Source organism: Anolis carolinensis, chromosome 3 (genome assembly GCF_035594765.1).
Source record: "Anolis carolinensis isolate JA03-04 chromosome 3, rAnoCar3.1.pri, whole genome shotgun sequence".
Lineage (NCBI taxonomy): Eukaryota > Metazoa > Chordata > Lepidosauria > Squamata > Dactyloidae > Anolis > Anolis carolinensis.
The window spans coordinates 274,125,976-274,141,852 of record NC_085843.1 but is presented as its reverse complement, the minus strand read 5'-3'; the positions used below and the strand labels follow the sequence as shown (position 1 = coordinate 274,141,852).

General features: G+C 42.8%; 1 protein-coding gene across 2 annotated transcripts in view; it reads left to right on the top strand.

Annotated features, from left to right (window-relative positions):
• Nucleotides 1–9,552: 9,552 nt before the first annotated feature.
• The window catches only part of zmat3 (zinc finger matrin-type 3), a 30,242-nt gene continuing 23,917 nt past the window's right edge, over nt 9,553–15,877 (top strand). Inside the window, exon 1 of one of the 2 annotated variants that reach the window (XM_008105998.3) lies at nt 9,553–9,883. The gene's annotated coding sequence lies outside the window, so the exon portion shown is untranslated. The other variant, XM_003218119.4, reaches the window with a different exon arrangement.

Below are 15,877 nucleotides of genomic sequence, written 5' to 3'. Positions count from 1 at the left end.
AGGCTATTGCCCTTCATCTTTTAAGGTGATGTGTGTTATTATGTCACCCATCTTGGGAGGGTCTGGTGATTTGCAATTACACATCCTCTTATGACTGATACCATCAGTTAGTAGAAGATAGAGTGGTTACTCATGTATATATATCCAGTGCTTAATCAAATCATGGAAAATTACAAAAGACCAGGCTCATAAATGACTTTCTATACAGGCTAGAAATAATAATAATAATAATAATAATAATAATAATAATAATAATAATAACAACAACAACAACAACAACAACAACACACCAGACATAACAGTTGTGGAAAAGAAAAAGGTTTGGATCATTGATGTCGCCATCCCAGGTGACAGTCACATTGACGAAAAACGACAGGAAAAACTCAGCCGCTATCAGGACCTCAAGATTGAACTTCAAAGACTCTGGCAGAAACCAGTGCAGGTGGTCCCGGTGGTGATGGGCACACTGGGTGCCGTGCAAAAAGATCTCAGCCGGCATTTGGAAACAATAGACATTGACAAAATTACGATCTGCCAACTGCAAAAGGCCACCCTGCTGTGATCTGCACGCATCATCCGAAAATACATCACACAGTCCTAAACGCTTGGGAAGTGTTCGACTTGTGATTTTGTGATATGATATCCAGCATATCTATCTTGTTTGCTGTGTCATAATAAAATAATAATAATAATAATAATAATAATAAGCTCAATGGAGGCAACACCATCAAGGCCATAAACACCTGGGCCATACCTGTCATAAGATATACTGTTGGCATTATAAATTGGACACAGGCGGAACTGGACAATTTGGACAGAAAAACAAGAAAACTCATGACCATTCATCATTCGCTGCACCCTCGCAGTGATGTTGACCGGCTATATCTGTCATATAATAATAATAATAATAATAATAATAATAATAACTTTATTTTTATACCCCGCCTCTATCTCCCCAAAGGGGACTTAGGGCGGCTTACATGGGGTAGACAAGAGACATGCACAATTATAAAAATGTAAACATTACCCAATAAAAATAAATGACAAAAACTTAATAAAACCATGGATTAAAACGGAGAGGTTGTAAAAATAAACTGGGTAAAGTGCATCATATAAGTATTGTAAACACAAGGTGACTGATAAAGTCCTGCAAATTCTTGGAAATGCGAATTGGGATGGGAGTAGACCCTGTGTCTATATCAAGTTGACAAAGGTAAAAAGTGCAAACCAGTACGAAAATGGTCATGGATACAGGATTGTTATGGGTATGAGCAATCTTTATCCAAAGGCCTGAGTGAAGAGCCAAGTTTTCAAGCTCTTTCTGAATACCAATGCTGCTCCTTTTGTAGAAGCAAAAGACCACACCCGTGAAAGAATAGCTTAATACAACGTCTAAAAATAATAGTACCTTTTTTTCTAGCTTAAGGGTTGGCAATCGTGGGGGAGACTGAGAAGAGAGACCTGAGGTTTCCCACCCATCAGGTAAAGGTTTTCCCCTGACGTTAAGTCTAGTTTTGTCAGACTCTGGGGGTTAGTGCTCATCTCCATTTCTAAGCTGAAGAGCTGGTGTTGTCCATAGACACCTCCAAAGTCATGTGGCTGGCATGACTGCATGGAGCGCCGTTACCTTCCCACCAGAGCGGTACCTATTGATCTACTCATATTTGCATGTTTTCAAACTGCTAGGTTGGTAGAAACTGGAGCTGACAGTGGGAGCTTACTCCGCTCCCTGGATTCGAACTGCCAACAGCAAGTTCAGCAGTTCAGCGGTTTAAGCTACTGCGCCATCGGGGGGCTCCTACATTCCCACCCATTTCTCACTTTTTTTGTGTCAGGAGCAACTTCAGAAACTGCAAGTTGCTTTTGGTGTGAGAGAATTGGGTGTCTGCAAGAAGGTTGCCCACGGGACGGCTGGATGTTTTGATGTTTTTACCATCCTTGTGGGAGGCAGGAGCTGATACAGGGAGCTCATCCACACTCTCCCCGGGTTGGATCCGAACCTGCAACCTTCAGGTCAACAACCCAACCTTCAAGTCAGCAGTCCTGCCGGTACAAGGGTTTAGCCCAATGCACTACCGGGATCTCCTATTACTCACTTGATTGTTCATGATTAAGACATGCCACATCCATGATAGAGATTTCTGTAAAACATTAAAAGATCGTGGCCCCATTTTGGGGGCGTGACAGCATTTTCATGCCCAGAGTGCAACTGCCGCCATTTGCTTGGCTGGCAAATAAAGCCAATCTTCAGAGAGATTCAACTCGTTGGTGTGTTCCTTCTGCACCACCCTACCGAGTCAGAAACAATAAAACATTTTGCATTTTTACAGCAAGGAAAACATGCAAAGTGCATGCCCCTTCAGTTCTACATGTGGAATTTCCTCTCCATAAAGACTCAACACTGGCTTTAGTATTTTACCAGCGCAAAATATGGCTTTGTGTTAAAGGCTTTGGGGTCCAATGGTTTGTTCAAATCTGTACCAATTGTGGAAATTGATATATATGAAGATTATGACTGGTTTGTTCTTTGCAAATAATAATAATGTGAGGTATGCCAATCAATTGATATTTCATTTAAGTTATCTTAGATAAGAACTGGGCACGAGCCTCATGCAGCTCTTGAGACCCTAAATGTCACCCTGAAGCACCCATGTAGCCATCCAGAGTCTCCAGACTATTTAAAAAAAAATGGTGATATTTTGCGTTGAAATCACCCATAATGTGTTCAATGCATGGTGATTTGCTTCCCTCAACCCTGCAAAGTCTCCAAGCCTTCCTGCACTACTTTGAGTCTCCTTTGTGGAGAGAAAAAGTGGGTTATAAATAAACATAACAACAACAACAACAACAACAACAACAACAACAACAACAACAAGGCTGATTATATTGAACTTCACAACAGGCTAGCAGCAATTGTGCACTGGAACCTTTGCAAAAATTCTGGCCTCCCCTACAGTAAAACCTGGTATGAGCACAAGCCAGAAAACACAATGGAAAACAAAGAAGCAAAAATATTCTGCGATTTTAGAATCCAAACAGATAAACACCAGCCACATAACACACCAGATATAATGGTTGTGGAAAAGAAACATATTTTATTATAGACACTGCAGTACCAGTAGAGGACAAAGAGTTGGAAAAGATCACAAAATATAAGGACTTACAAACTGAAATTGGACAACTATGGCTAAAGAGAACAACAGTGGTACCAATAGTGGTTGGTGCTCTTGGAGGCATTCTAAGAAACCTCGAAAAGCACCTGAAAAGCCTTAATCTGGACAGAACATCAATACATTATGTATGTATGTATGTCTGCGATTTTGGCCATTTTTTTTTGTCTATTTGGAGGAAGTTGGGACAGTAATGAACACTTTGGGCTATATTTGAGCAAAACCAATCACTGGCAAATGAGCACGGCTAGCAGAAGGCTTGGATTCAAACATTGGTTGCTAGTATAAAAAGGTATTTTTCAGTTCTGAAATTTTTAATATCTATCATGTTTGTGACATGCGGAAGCAACAGCAATTTGTGGGGGAGATATACAAATTTATATTAAATAAAGTTTTCTAGATTTCTTCAATCGTATGTCAATCATATATGCTTGAAAGTAAGTTCCTTTAATGCAATGTTCCCCCTGGGATATATACATAGGGCTGCCACCTACAAAATTAGTCTCATACAAACTAGACTTGACTAATCCCATTGATTCCAGTGGGTTTCAGATATTAATTTTTTATAGAATCAGTAAGCTATGGGAATCATTCTATGACGTTGATCAAGCATAGACATGACCCCAATTTTGTGTACAGTAATATTATAATCTATCATAATAATACAGTAGCATATTACTGAGTAATACCCTGAAATAATATTACAATTAGATATAGTTATATTAAAATTTGTAGAGATTGATATTCTATCAGGAACTGTCTTCCTGAAGTTGCGATACCACTTGTTATAGGATAAATTCGCTTTGCTCCGAAGTTCAACAGAGCACTTGTACATAATGAAAAATCAATCACTTCCTCTCCAAACCTTTTCTAAATGTTTCCCCTCTTTCTAATTCCTTAAACATAGATTACAGGGATTTATCTTCCTTTGGATATGAATTTTCTGGGACATCTCTGCTTATAGTGGGAGCCTCTTTGCCTTCCATCCTAATTGATTACTGCCATCTAGTGATGTTCTCAAGGACCCTTAATTTTTAAAGTACAGTAGTATTTTTCTGAGTAATGTCAAGTTCTTGAATTGCCAAGCAGGGACGACAGGATCGGTAAGCTATATAAATATACTTAGCATTAAGAATGTGAATTTAGCATACATGAGGGTTTTTACTGTGCATTTTCCCACTAATGTTTGGAAGCATCATGTAAAGCAGATCAGCATTATTGCCATATTGTAGACCTTTGCTGCATTCCTGTTTGTCTGTTATATTAGTGCTACCATATCTTAAAAAGCAAAAAGCAAATATATTTGCCAACAGATTATTTGCAATTACAATTGCTATGATGATTACCAATTCAAACATTCCTACTAAATAAACTGTAACACAGCCCAGCAAAAAAAAAAAAGAATGGTGTTCTTGGTTTTTAGGCCTGTTCCTGGGGTTATTTGGGGCACTGATTCAGAAAACTGCATTGGATACACCACACCATCTCTAGTTTCTGGGTCATTCCATGCCAAGTGGTCTAAATCTTTCCACCATCATGTCTCCAATTTTGTTCAAATTTTAGCTGTAGCGCCAATGAGGTGTTAAACTAAGTTTCCCAAAATTTGAATTCTCTAACTGCAATAGTTGCTTATCTAGAGGCCCTTATCTGAAATGTAGTCAATGTACACACATTTAATAAAATGCCATTTCGGGGTCTAGTAAAATTGAATGTAAATGTATAAGAATGGCTAGTAAAATGAAATCTTGTACAATATTTTCTGCTGATTATGATGAAATTAATTTTTACATTATGGATGCTAAATCCACTCAAACAAGTTGATTCAAAGTGTGCATCAAAAGGTGTCGTGACTGCAGTTAGAAACCTCAAATTTTGGGAAACTTAGTCTAACAGCTAACTGGTGCTACAGCTAAAATTTGAACAAAATTGGAATACATTATGGTAGGAACTTTTTTTAAAAAAAATTACACCACTTGGCATGGGTATGGTTGGTTATCATGATTCTTTATGGGTGTGCAAATGGCCACTGCTACATGGCATATGTTCTGTATCTCAAAAACTTGAGCTGATAGGGGAAGACTGGTGCCATGGAATCAGCAGGTCAAATATACCCCCAAACAGGTCTAATATTTGGCACCAAAATGTATGTTAGCCAATGTAATTACTACTAGAATCTTAGGCTGCATACATTATAGAATTGACGCAATTTGACACTATTTTTACTGCCATAGCTCAAGGCTACATAGTCCTGGGATTTGTAGTTTGGTGAGACATCAGCACTCTTTGACAAAGAAGGCTAAAGACCTTGTAAAACTACAACTCTTGTGATTCTATAGTATTGAGCCGTGGCAGTTGCAATGGTGTCAAACTGCATTAATTATACTGTGGAGATGCCACAAAGGACAAGCCTTGAGAATGAAACGCAGTTGGGTAGCCTTGTGTAATGTGTTTGGAAGTGGAAAATAGTTTAGCAGAAAAAGTAATGTGCCTTTAACAAAACTACTTCCCTGACTGTGGCAAATTTTAACTAAATTATAGGACTTTTCTGTTGCCTTCTGAAATTAGTAGCTAAAGTGTTATCACAGAAGATAAGCGGAACAGCATATCTTCCCACCACTGCCTCTAAGTATTGGTTGAGAGATAACAAAAATTTAATTATCTTCACTTAGGGTGGTAAGATGTCCTGACTCAAGCACATTTCAGTAGTATTAAATAAGAACACACACATAGCCAATGAATGCACATTTAATTAAATCCTTAACGTGCCCTCGCAAATACTTCATATCTAATTTGAATATTAATATTCTTCTCCCCCAGTAGATGGTGGAAAAGAATGAGACTGAAGACACCCACCCTGAAACCCTCCGACCCAAACCCCTAACCTCAAACCTGAGGCCCCGAACACATCCTTCAAAGCCCAGGGTCCATGAAGATTTGTGGCTATAAACCCACTTCTCAATACAGTATGGCATAAGGCATATTTATACAGTTGTTGGAGTGGGATAGAATGTGATAGGATCCAGAAAGATCCAAGTCATGCCCCTCGTCCTAAATTTTCAAAGGGCCAGGTGAGGTGAAATAATTTTTTCAGATCTTTACAGTAGTCAGTGCATGTTGATGTGTGAAAGGAGTAAATCTTACTCTTGTATTAATATAAGCAGTACACCATGAAGCCACTTGTCTTTGTTTCTGCCTTTCCTTCACTCAGGCCTTTGGATAAAGATTGCTCATCCACATAACAATTCTGTATCTGTGACCATTCTTGTACCGGTTTTCACTTTTTACCTTTGTGAACTTGATATAGACACAGGGTCTATTCCCATCCCAATTTGCACTTCCAAGAATTTGCAGCATTTTATCAGTCACCTCGTGTTTACATATTTATATGGTGCACCTTATCCAGTCTACTTTTACAACCTCTCCGTTTTAATCCATGTTTTTATTAGTTCTTGTCATTTGTTTTTATTGGCTAATGTCTAAATTTTTATAATTGTGCATGTCTCTTGTCTATTGTTGTGTTTTATATTGCTATTGTTTTTATTTGGGCTTGACTCCATGTAAGCCGCCCTGAGTCCCCTTTGAGGAGATAGAGGTGGGGTATAAAAATAAAGTTATTATTATATTATTATTATTATTATTATTATTATTATTATTATTATTATTATTATTATTATTTTATTATGACACAGCAAACAAGATAGCTATGCTGGATTTCATATCACAAAATCACAAGTCGAACACTTCCCAAGTGTCTAGGACTCTGTGATGTATTTTCGGATGATGCGCGCAGATCCCAGCAGGGTGGTCTTTTGCAGTTGGCAGATCGTGATTTTGTCAATGTCTATTGTTTCCAAATGCTGGCTGAGATCTTTTGGCACGGCACCCAGTGTGCCAATCACCACCGGGACCACCTGCACTGGTTTCTATTATTATTATTATTATTATTATTATTATTATTATTATTATTACTATTATTATTATTATTATTATATTATGACACAGCAAACAAGATAGATATGCTGGATTTCGTATCACAAAATCACAAGTCGAACACTTCCCAAGTGTCTAGGACTGTGTGATGTATTTTCAGATGATGCGTGCAGATTCCAGTAGGGTGGCCTTTTGCAGTTGGCAGATCGTGATTTTGTCAATGTCTATTGTTTCCAAATGCCGGCTGAGATCTTTTGGCACGGCACCCAATGTGCCGATCACCACCGGGACCACCTGCACTGGTTTCTGCCATAGTATTTGAAGTTCAATCTTGAGGTCCTGATAGCGGCTGAGTTTTTCTTGTTGTTTTTCGTCAATGCGACTGTCACCTGGGATGGCAACATCAATGATTCAAACCTTTTTCTTTTCCACAACTGTGAGGTCTGGTGTGTTGTGTTCCAGAACTTTGTCAGTCTGGGTTCGGAAGTCCCACAGTATCTTTGCATGCTCATTTTCCAATACTTTTGCAGGTTTGTGATCCTACCAGTTCCTTTCTGCTGGGAGGTGGTACTTGAGGCATAAGTTACAATGAATCATTTGGGCCACATAGTTGTGCCTCTGTTTGTAGTCTGTCTTTGCGATTTTCTTACAGCAGCTGAGGAGATGATCAATGGTTTCGTCGGTTTCCTTGCACAGTCTGCATTTTGGGTCATCAGCTGATTTTTCGATCTTGGCCTTAATTGCATTTGTTCTGATGGCTTGCTCCTGGGCTGCAAGGATCAGGCCTTCTGTCTCCTTCTTCAGGTTCCCATTTGTGAACCATAGCCAGGTCTTCTCCTTATCAGCTTTTCCTTCAATTTTGTTGAGGAACTTTCCATGCAATGTTTTGTTGTGCCAGCTGTCAGCTCTAGTTTGTAGTGCGGTTTTCTTGTACTTTTTTTGTCTGCTGTGCTTTGAGGAGTTTCTGATTTTTGACTTCAATCAAAGCAGGTTCTTCACTTTGCTTGACATATTCTGCCAGGGCATGTTCTTCTTCTTTGACTGCTTGTTTTACTTGTAAGAGTCCTCTGCCCCCTGATCTTCTAGGCAGATATAGCCGGTCAACATCACTGCGAGGGTGCAGTGAATGATGAATGGTCATGAAGTTTTCTTGTTTTTCCGTCCAAATTGTCCAGTTCCACCTGTGTCCAATTTATAATGCCAGCAGTATATCTTATGACAGGTATGGCCCAGGTGTTTATGGCCTTGATGGTGTTGCCTCCATTGAGCTTGCTTTTGAGAATTTTTCTGACCCTTTGTGTGTATTCTTTGCTGACCACAGTTTTCACATGTTCATGCTTGATGTTGTCCAGCTGTAGTATGCCCAGATATTTATAGGCCTCTGGCTGGTGACACTTTATTGTTTGGCCATTAGGCATATTTATGCCCTCACTTTCAATTATTTTTCCCTTCTTCAATGCCACTGTCGAACATTTGTCCAAGCCAAACTCCATGCTGATATCAGTGCTAAAAATTCGGACAGTGTTAGTCAGAGACTGGACTTCAGTTTCAGTTTTCCCATACAGCTTCAGGTCATCCATGTACATCAGATGCGAAATTTTGTGAGAATTCTTAGATGTTTGATAGCCGAGATTATTATTATTATTATTTTATTATGACACAGCAAACAAGATAGATATGCTGGATTTCATATCACAAAATCACAAAAAGACACTTCCCAAGTGTCTAGGACTGTGTGATGTATTTTCGGATGATGCGCGCAGATCCCAGTAGGGTGACTTTTTGCAGTTGGCAGATTGTGATTTTGTCAATGTCTATTGTTTCCAAATGCCAGCTGAGATCTTTTGGCACGGCACCCAATGTGCCCATCACCACCGGGACCACCTGCACTGGTTTCTGCCAGAGTCTTTGAAGTTCAATCATTAATTATTATATAATTCAATAATTATTATAATATAATAATAATAATAATAATAATAATAATAATAATAATAATAATAATAATAATAATAATAATTACAATGAAGCCTGAGTCCTGCCACTTGCACAATGGAGGACCTTCTAATTGCAACACTTGGGGCACTCCAAGTGGGCAGTTTCTGGTCAAAGGACATTTAGCATCATGTCAAATTTTTAACTTTGTTTGTGTTTCTAAATATATTACAACTGTGCCCTCGGTTAGCTTCTGATACCATAAACAAACCAACCGTGGAGATGGTCCCTGAAGCACAGGCAGGGATTGCTGTGCTGGAGCCTGACTCAGCCACAGTATTCTCCAAACTCAAGTCTTGCAGGTGATTTGGACTTCATCTCCCAGAATCCCAAGGCAGCTGAGGCTTCTGGGAGCTGAAGTCCAAAACACCTGAAGGACTACAGTTTAGGGATGAGTACTTTCCCAGTTTGGAAGCCTTTGGAGAGAAAGAGGGGAAAGGAGAGAAAGGCACCGGAGGCGAGGCTCAGCTGTTGCGCGCCGGAGCGCACGGTGCGTCCTTGGCGAGGGCACTTCCCCAGTCTCCTCCTCTCTCCTCCTCTCCCTCCTTCCCTCCCTCTGCAGTCACTTCCTGCAGCTGTTTCCATCTGTGTCCGGTGATGCCGAGCCGCCTCCCCCATCTCTCCAAGCCGAGGAGCACAGAAAGCAGCCGGCTTTTAAGTTAAACTGGGAAGAAGATGGAGAGCTGAAGCGCTCTCTCTCCAAACTTGGCGAGGGTCGTGGCGCATCCATCGTCGAGAACAAACCTTCCTCCTTCTCCTCCTCCTCCCTCTCTCTTCCTCTTGGGAAGCCGGTAGGTCCATGATGTCCTCGTTGCTATGGGCATCCCATAATAGGCTGACTATGGCACCAAGAAAGACTGCAGCTCCCTTTGAGCAAAGCGGAGCTGGATTGGTTTCCAAACCTTTTAGGTGCTTTATGTAAGTTCTGCAGAGATGCTTCATGGCATTGTTGTCACTCCCCTTGAGGCTTGTTTTCTCTGTGATGCGTGTTGTGTGCTCGATCAGTGGTTATTTTGTGTGTGTGTATATGTGTAACTCCAACAATCTGTCTCCAGCAAGATGGGAAGCTGTCAGAAAGGACATGATCAATGTAAGCATCCCTCTCCTGGCCTGAGGATTAGGAGGTTCCCTTTTGGAACTGTCATAACTATGCATTCGTTTAGTTAACCCTTCACTTTAGAGAGCAGGAGTCCATACATTCTTATAGGCTGAGTATCATTTATCTGAAATGCTTGGTGACCAGAAGCATTTTGGATTTCAGATTTTTACATTTTATTTTAAAATACTCGCCTTTGTATATACAGTAAACTCTTGGTTAACCAGAACTCTCCAGCAACTGGCAAAAAAAATTATAATACAGTAAGCCCCCAGTGATGGAGCCCCCAGTGGCACAGTGTGTTAAAGCGCTGAGCTGCGACCGAAAGGTCGCAGGTTCAAATCTGGGGGGCGGGGTGAGCTCTTGCTGTTAGCCCCAGCTTCTGCCAACCTAGCAGTTTGAAAACATGCAAATGTGAGTAGATCAATAGGTACTGCTCCGGCGGGAAGGTAACAGCGCTCCATGCACTCATGCTGGCCACATGACCAGGAGGTGTCTACAGACAACTCCGGCTCTTCGGCCTAGAAATGGAGATGAGCACCAACCCTCAGAGTCGAACACAACTGGACTTAACGTCAGGGGAAACCTTTACCTTTACTTTAAGCCTCCGGTGGCACAGTGGGTTAAACCACTGAGCTGCTGAACTTGCTGACCGAAAGGTCGGTGGTTTGAATCCAGGAAGCGGGGTGACCTCCCACTGTTAGCCCCAGCTTCTGCCAACTTAGGAGTTTGAAAACATGCAAATGTGAGTAGATCAATAGGTACTACTCCAACAGGGAGGTAATGGCGCTCCATGCTGGCCACATGAACTTGGAGGTGTCTACGGACAAGGCTAGCTCTTCAGCTTAGAAATGGAGATAATAATAATAATAATAATAATAATAATAATAATAAAAACTTTATTTATATACCGCCCTATCTCCCTGATGGGACTCAGGGCAGTTTCTAATCATAAAAACCACACATACATTACATAACAACATAATAACACATTATTAAGCAAGGTAAAACAATACGATTATATGGCAATAAATAACACTTACACAACCTGATCAAGGGGACGGGAACCATAAACCCAATATATTAAAATGTATCATTGTAGGCTAGATAAATCTTGTGCAATATATTCAGGCCCAGAGATCGGCGGTATTCCAATGTAATTACTCAAAAAGATGAGCACCAGCCCCCAGAGTCGGACACAACTAGACTTAATGTCAGGGAAAATTTTTTACTATAAAATCTTTGTATAGTACACTTAAACTGTGTTACATTAGGCTTGTCTTTATTTGTTTTTAATTACTATATTTTAATATTGCTATTAAGTCAACACAGAGTTTATGGTATAGTATGGAGAATAGGGTTAGGCCTATTTTTGATAGTAACTCTCAAGCAACTTGAAACTACATTTATCTCGCTTTTACCATTCCCCTACTATAGACGTTCATAATGGGATATCTTGGAGATGAGACCCAAGTCTAAACACACAATTTGTTATGCTGCATATGCACCTGACACACATAGCCTGAAGGCAATTGTAAATAATGTTATGCATGAAACAAAAGTCTGTGTGCATCAAACCATCAAAAAGCAAATGTGTCTCTCTGTGAGCCACCCACACATGACTGATTTTGAGGTATTTTGGATTTTTGGGTAAAGGATGCTCAGCTTGTCATGCACTCTGTCTTCAGCAAGATGACAAGCTGTCAAGGAGAACATGATATCTGGATGCATCCCTTCCTCTTAGAATAAGGGGGTTCCTTTTTGAATTAATATAGGTGGGCCTGGTTTTACCCTTCTTAATTTTTTCTGACCATTTATTTATTTTCTAAGTAAACCACTACCACCTCTGTTGAGAGGGCATAAGTTTCATGCATTAATAATACATGCACATATTTTACAGCCCTGTGCTTTCCAAATACTACATTCCTTGCATGTTAAAATTATGGCAAAACCAATGCTAAGAGACCAAAATGGATGTAAAACAATTGAAGGAATGGCTAGGTCAAACTGACAATTGCATCCTATTCTGGCTTGAAGCAGAGTGGCCTAATATTGAACTACATTTGCACTTCGGAGGGAAACCTCAAAATTAGTTTGTCTGCACTTGTGCTTTTTCATATCATGTTGCTAGATTTTAGACCAAACTCTTATTAGTTTTATTATTATTGTTATTGTTATCATTATTATGTGGTTTAAAATCCTGCTAATATTATTCTGCAATTGTATCACCCCAAACTGAGAAGGGTTGCATGTGAGCTTTTGCAGTGTACCTCATAACAAAACTCCTTGAATGTGTGAATAAGTAGACTTTAGTTATCTTTTAAAGCACCCATGTATCTTCCCCACCAAGATCTATCTAGTTGTTCTGACCTACAATGTCCATCAGCCCCAGCTGGAATAACCAATGGCTAGAAAGGATGGGCATTATAGTACAAAGCATCTGCATGGCAGAGGTTGTGGAAGGCAGCTCTATAGTAGAGTTGGCAATGTGTTGTTTAGAAATCACATCAGTCTATAGTCCAATATGATGGGATTTGTAGTTCAACAGTAATTGGGGAGCCACACATTCTCTTATATCTGCTTGTGGAAAGAGATTTTATCTCTATAAACTAGACATTAACATTTTTGCATTTGCCCAATAGCTAGCTTTTTTAGTAATTATATAATCAATATAAACATCAAGAAAACCAAGGTTATGGCAACCAGACTGATTGATGACTGGCAAATAGAGGGAGAAAACGTGGAGGCAGTGACAGACTTTGTATTTCTAGGGGCAAAGATTACTGCAGATGCAAACGGCAGCTAGGAAATCAGAAGACGTTTACTTCTTGGGAGGAGAGCAATGACCAACCTCGATAGAATAGTGAAGAGTAGAGACATCACACTGGCAACGAAGGTCCACGTAGTTAAATCAATGGTAGTCAGGGCCGGTCCAACAATGGAGGCCGTTTAAGCAGCCGCTTCGGGCGCACGTCAAGGGGGGCGCTGTTGAGGCTCCCTCTCGCACTCCTCGGCCCACTCGCACATCTCTCGCACTCGGCCCACTCGCGGCCCTCTCGCACTCGGCTCAATCGCGCCCCTCTCGCACTCGGCCCACTCACGCCTCTCTCTCACTCGGCCCACTCACACCCCTCTCGCACTCGGCCCACTCACGCCTCTCTCTCACTCGGCCCACTCACGCCCCTCTCGCACTCGGCCCACTCACGCCTCTCTCGCACTCGGCCCACTCGCGCCTCTCTCTCACTCGGCCTACTCGCGCCTCTCTCTCACTCGGCCCACTCACTCCCCTCTCGCACTCGGCCCACTCACGCCCCTCTCGCACTTGGCCCACTCACGCATCTCTCGCACTCGGCCCACTCACGCCTCTCTCGCACTCGGCCCACTCACGCCCCTCTCGCACTCGGCCCACTCACGCATCTCTCTCACTCGGCCCACTCACGCCCCTCTCGCACTCGGCCCACTTGCGCCTCTCTCTCACTCGTCCCACTCATGCCCCTCTCGCACTCGGCCCACTCACGCCTCTCTCGCACTCGGCCAACTCGCGCCTCTCTCTCACTCGGCCTACTCGCGCCTCTCTCTCACTCGGCCCACTCACTCCCCTCTCGCACTCGGCCCACTCACGCATCTCTCTCACTCGGCCCACTCACGCCCCTCTCGCACTCGGCCCACTTGCGCCTCTCTCTCACTCGTCCCACTCATGCCCCTCTCGCACTCGGCCCACTCACGCCTCTCTCGCACTCGGCCCACTCGCGCCTCTCTCTCACTCGGCCTACTCGCGCCTCTCTCTCACTCGGCCCACTCACTCCCGTCTCGCACTCGGTCCATTCACGCATCTCTCTCACTCGGCCCACTCACGCCCCTCTCGCACTCGGCCCACTCACGCCTCTCTCGCACTCGGCCCACTCACGCCCCTCTCGCACTCGGCCCACTCACGCATCTCTCTCACTCGGCCCACTCACGCCCCTCTCGCACTCGGCCCACTTGCGCCTCTCTCTCACTCGTCCCACTCATGCCCCTCTCGCACTCGGCCCACTCACGCCTCTCTCGCACTCGGCCAACTCGCGCCTCTCTCTCACTTGGCCTACTCGCGCCTCTCTCTCACTCGGCCCACTCACTCCCCTCTCGCACTCGGCCCACTCACGCATCTCTCTCACTCGGCCCACTCACGCCCCTCTCGCACTCGGCCCACTCACACCTCTCTCGCACTCGGCCCACTCACGCCCCTCTCACACTCGGCCCACTCACGCCTCTCTCGCACTCGGCCCTCTCGCCCTTGCAGCCCTCTTGCCCCTGAACAAGACCTGAGGCCAGGCCTCTGGGCCTGCTGCTCCACCTGCACCCTTCCTGGATTCCTCCCGCAACGCCCGGCAGCCCTCCGTGGCTGGAAGGAGCTCTGGCAGGTCGAGCAGGCCTGTGCCCCTGCCATGCACCTCCTTGGGGACCCTCTCAGCCATGAAGACGGGGCAGGTAGGAACCCGTCCCTGTTCCCAGCATTTCGCCAGGCATGTCTCCAGGGCAGGCCTGGGCCAACTTGGCAACTGAGGGGGGAAATGGAGGGGCCTGAGGCTGGGTTGCTGCAGGTTTTTCAGCTGCCTGGCCATGTTCCAGAAGCTGGAACATGTGGGCCTACTCCTAGGATTTATAGTTTCCTAAGGCCCCTTCTTCACAGCCATAGAAGACAGATTATCAAGGCAGATAATCCACATTTTCTGCTTTGAACCAGATTATATGCATCCACACAGCCATATAATCCAGTTCAGAGCAGATAGTCTGGATTTTATATGGCAGGGTATGGGTTCTTCTACATAACCATATAATTGAGATTATGAAGGCAGATAATCCAGGTCATATGCACTGAACCGGATTACATGCATCCACACAGCCATATAATCCAGTTCAGAGCAGATAGTCTGGATTTTATATGGCAGGGTATGGGTTCTTCTACATAACCATATAATTGAGATTATGAAGGCAGATAATCCAGGTCATATGCACTGAACCGGATTATATGCATCTACACAGCCATATAATCCAGTTCAGAGCAGATAGTCTGGATCTTATATGGCAGGGTATGGGTTCTTCTACATAACCATATAATTGAGATTATGAAGGCAGATAATCCAGGTCATATGCACTGAACCGGATTATATGCATCTACACAGCCATATAATCCAGTTCAGAGCAGATAGTCTGGATCTTATATGGCAGGGTATGGGTTCTTCTACATAACCATATAATTCAGATTATCAACGCAGATAATCCACATTATCTGCCTTGAACTGGGTTATCTAAGTCTACACTGCCATATAATCCAGTTCAAAGCAGATAACCTGCATTTTATATGGCAATAAGAAAGGGCCTAAGGGTATATTGTAGTGTATATTGTAGTGGTGTACTTCAGAGGGATGCATATATCTCACCAAAGGGCAGCTGCACTTTGGAATTAATGCAGTTTGACTCCAATTTCATTGCCATGGCTCAATGCTATGAAACCCTGGGAATTGTAGTTTTATAAGGTCTTTAAACCTTCTCTGCCAAATAGTTTAGATGCCTCACCGAACTATAACTCCCAGGATTCCATAGCATTGAGCCGTGGCAGTGAAAGTGGAGTCAAACTATGTTAATTCCACGGTGCCTCACTTCTTCCAATGGAGAAATAAAGATACAAGTGCCAGTTAAGTCCAGTGGA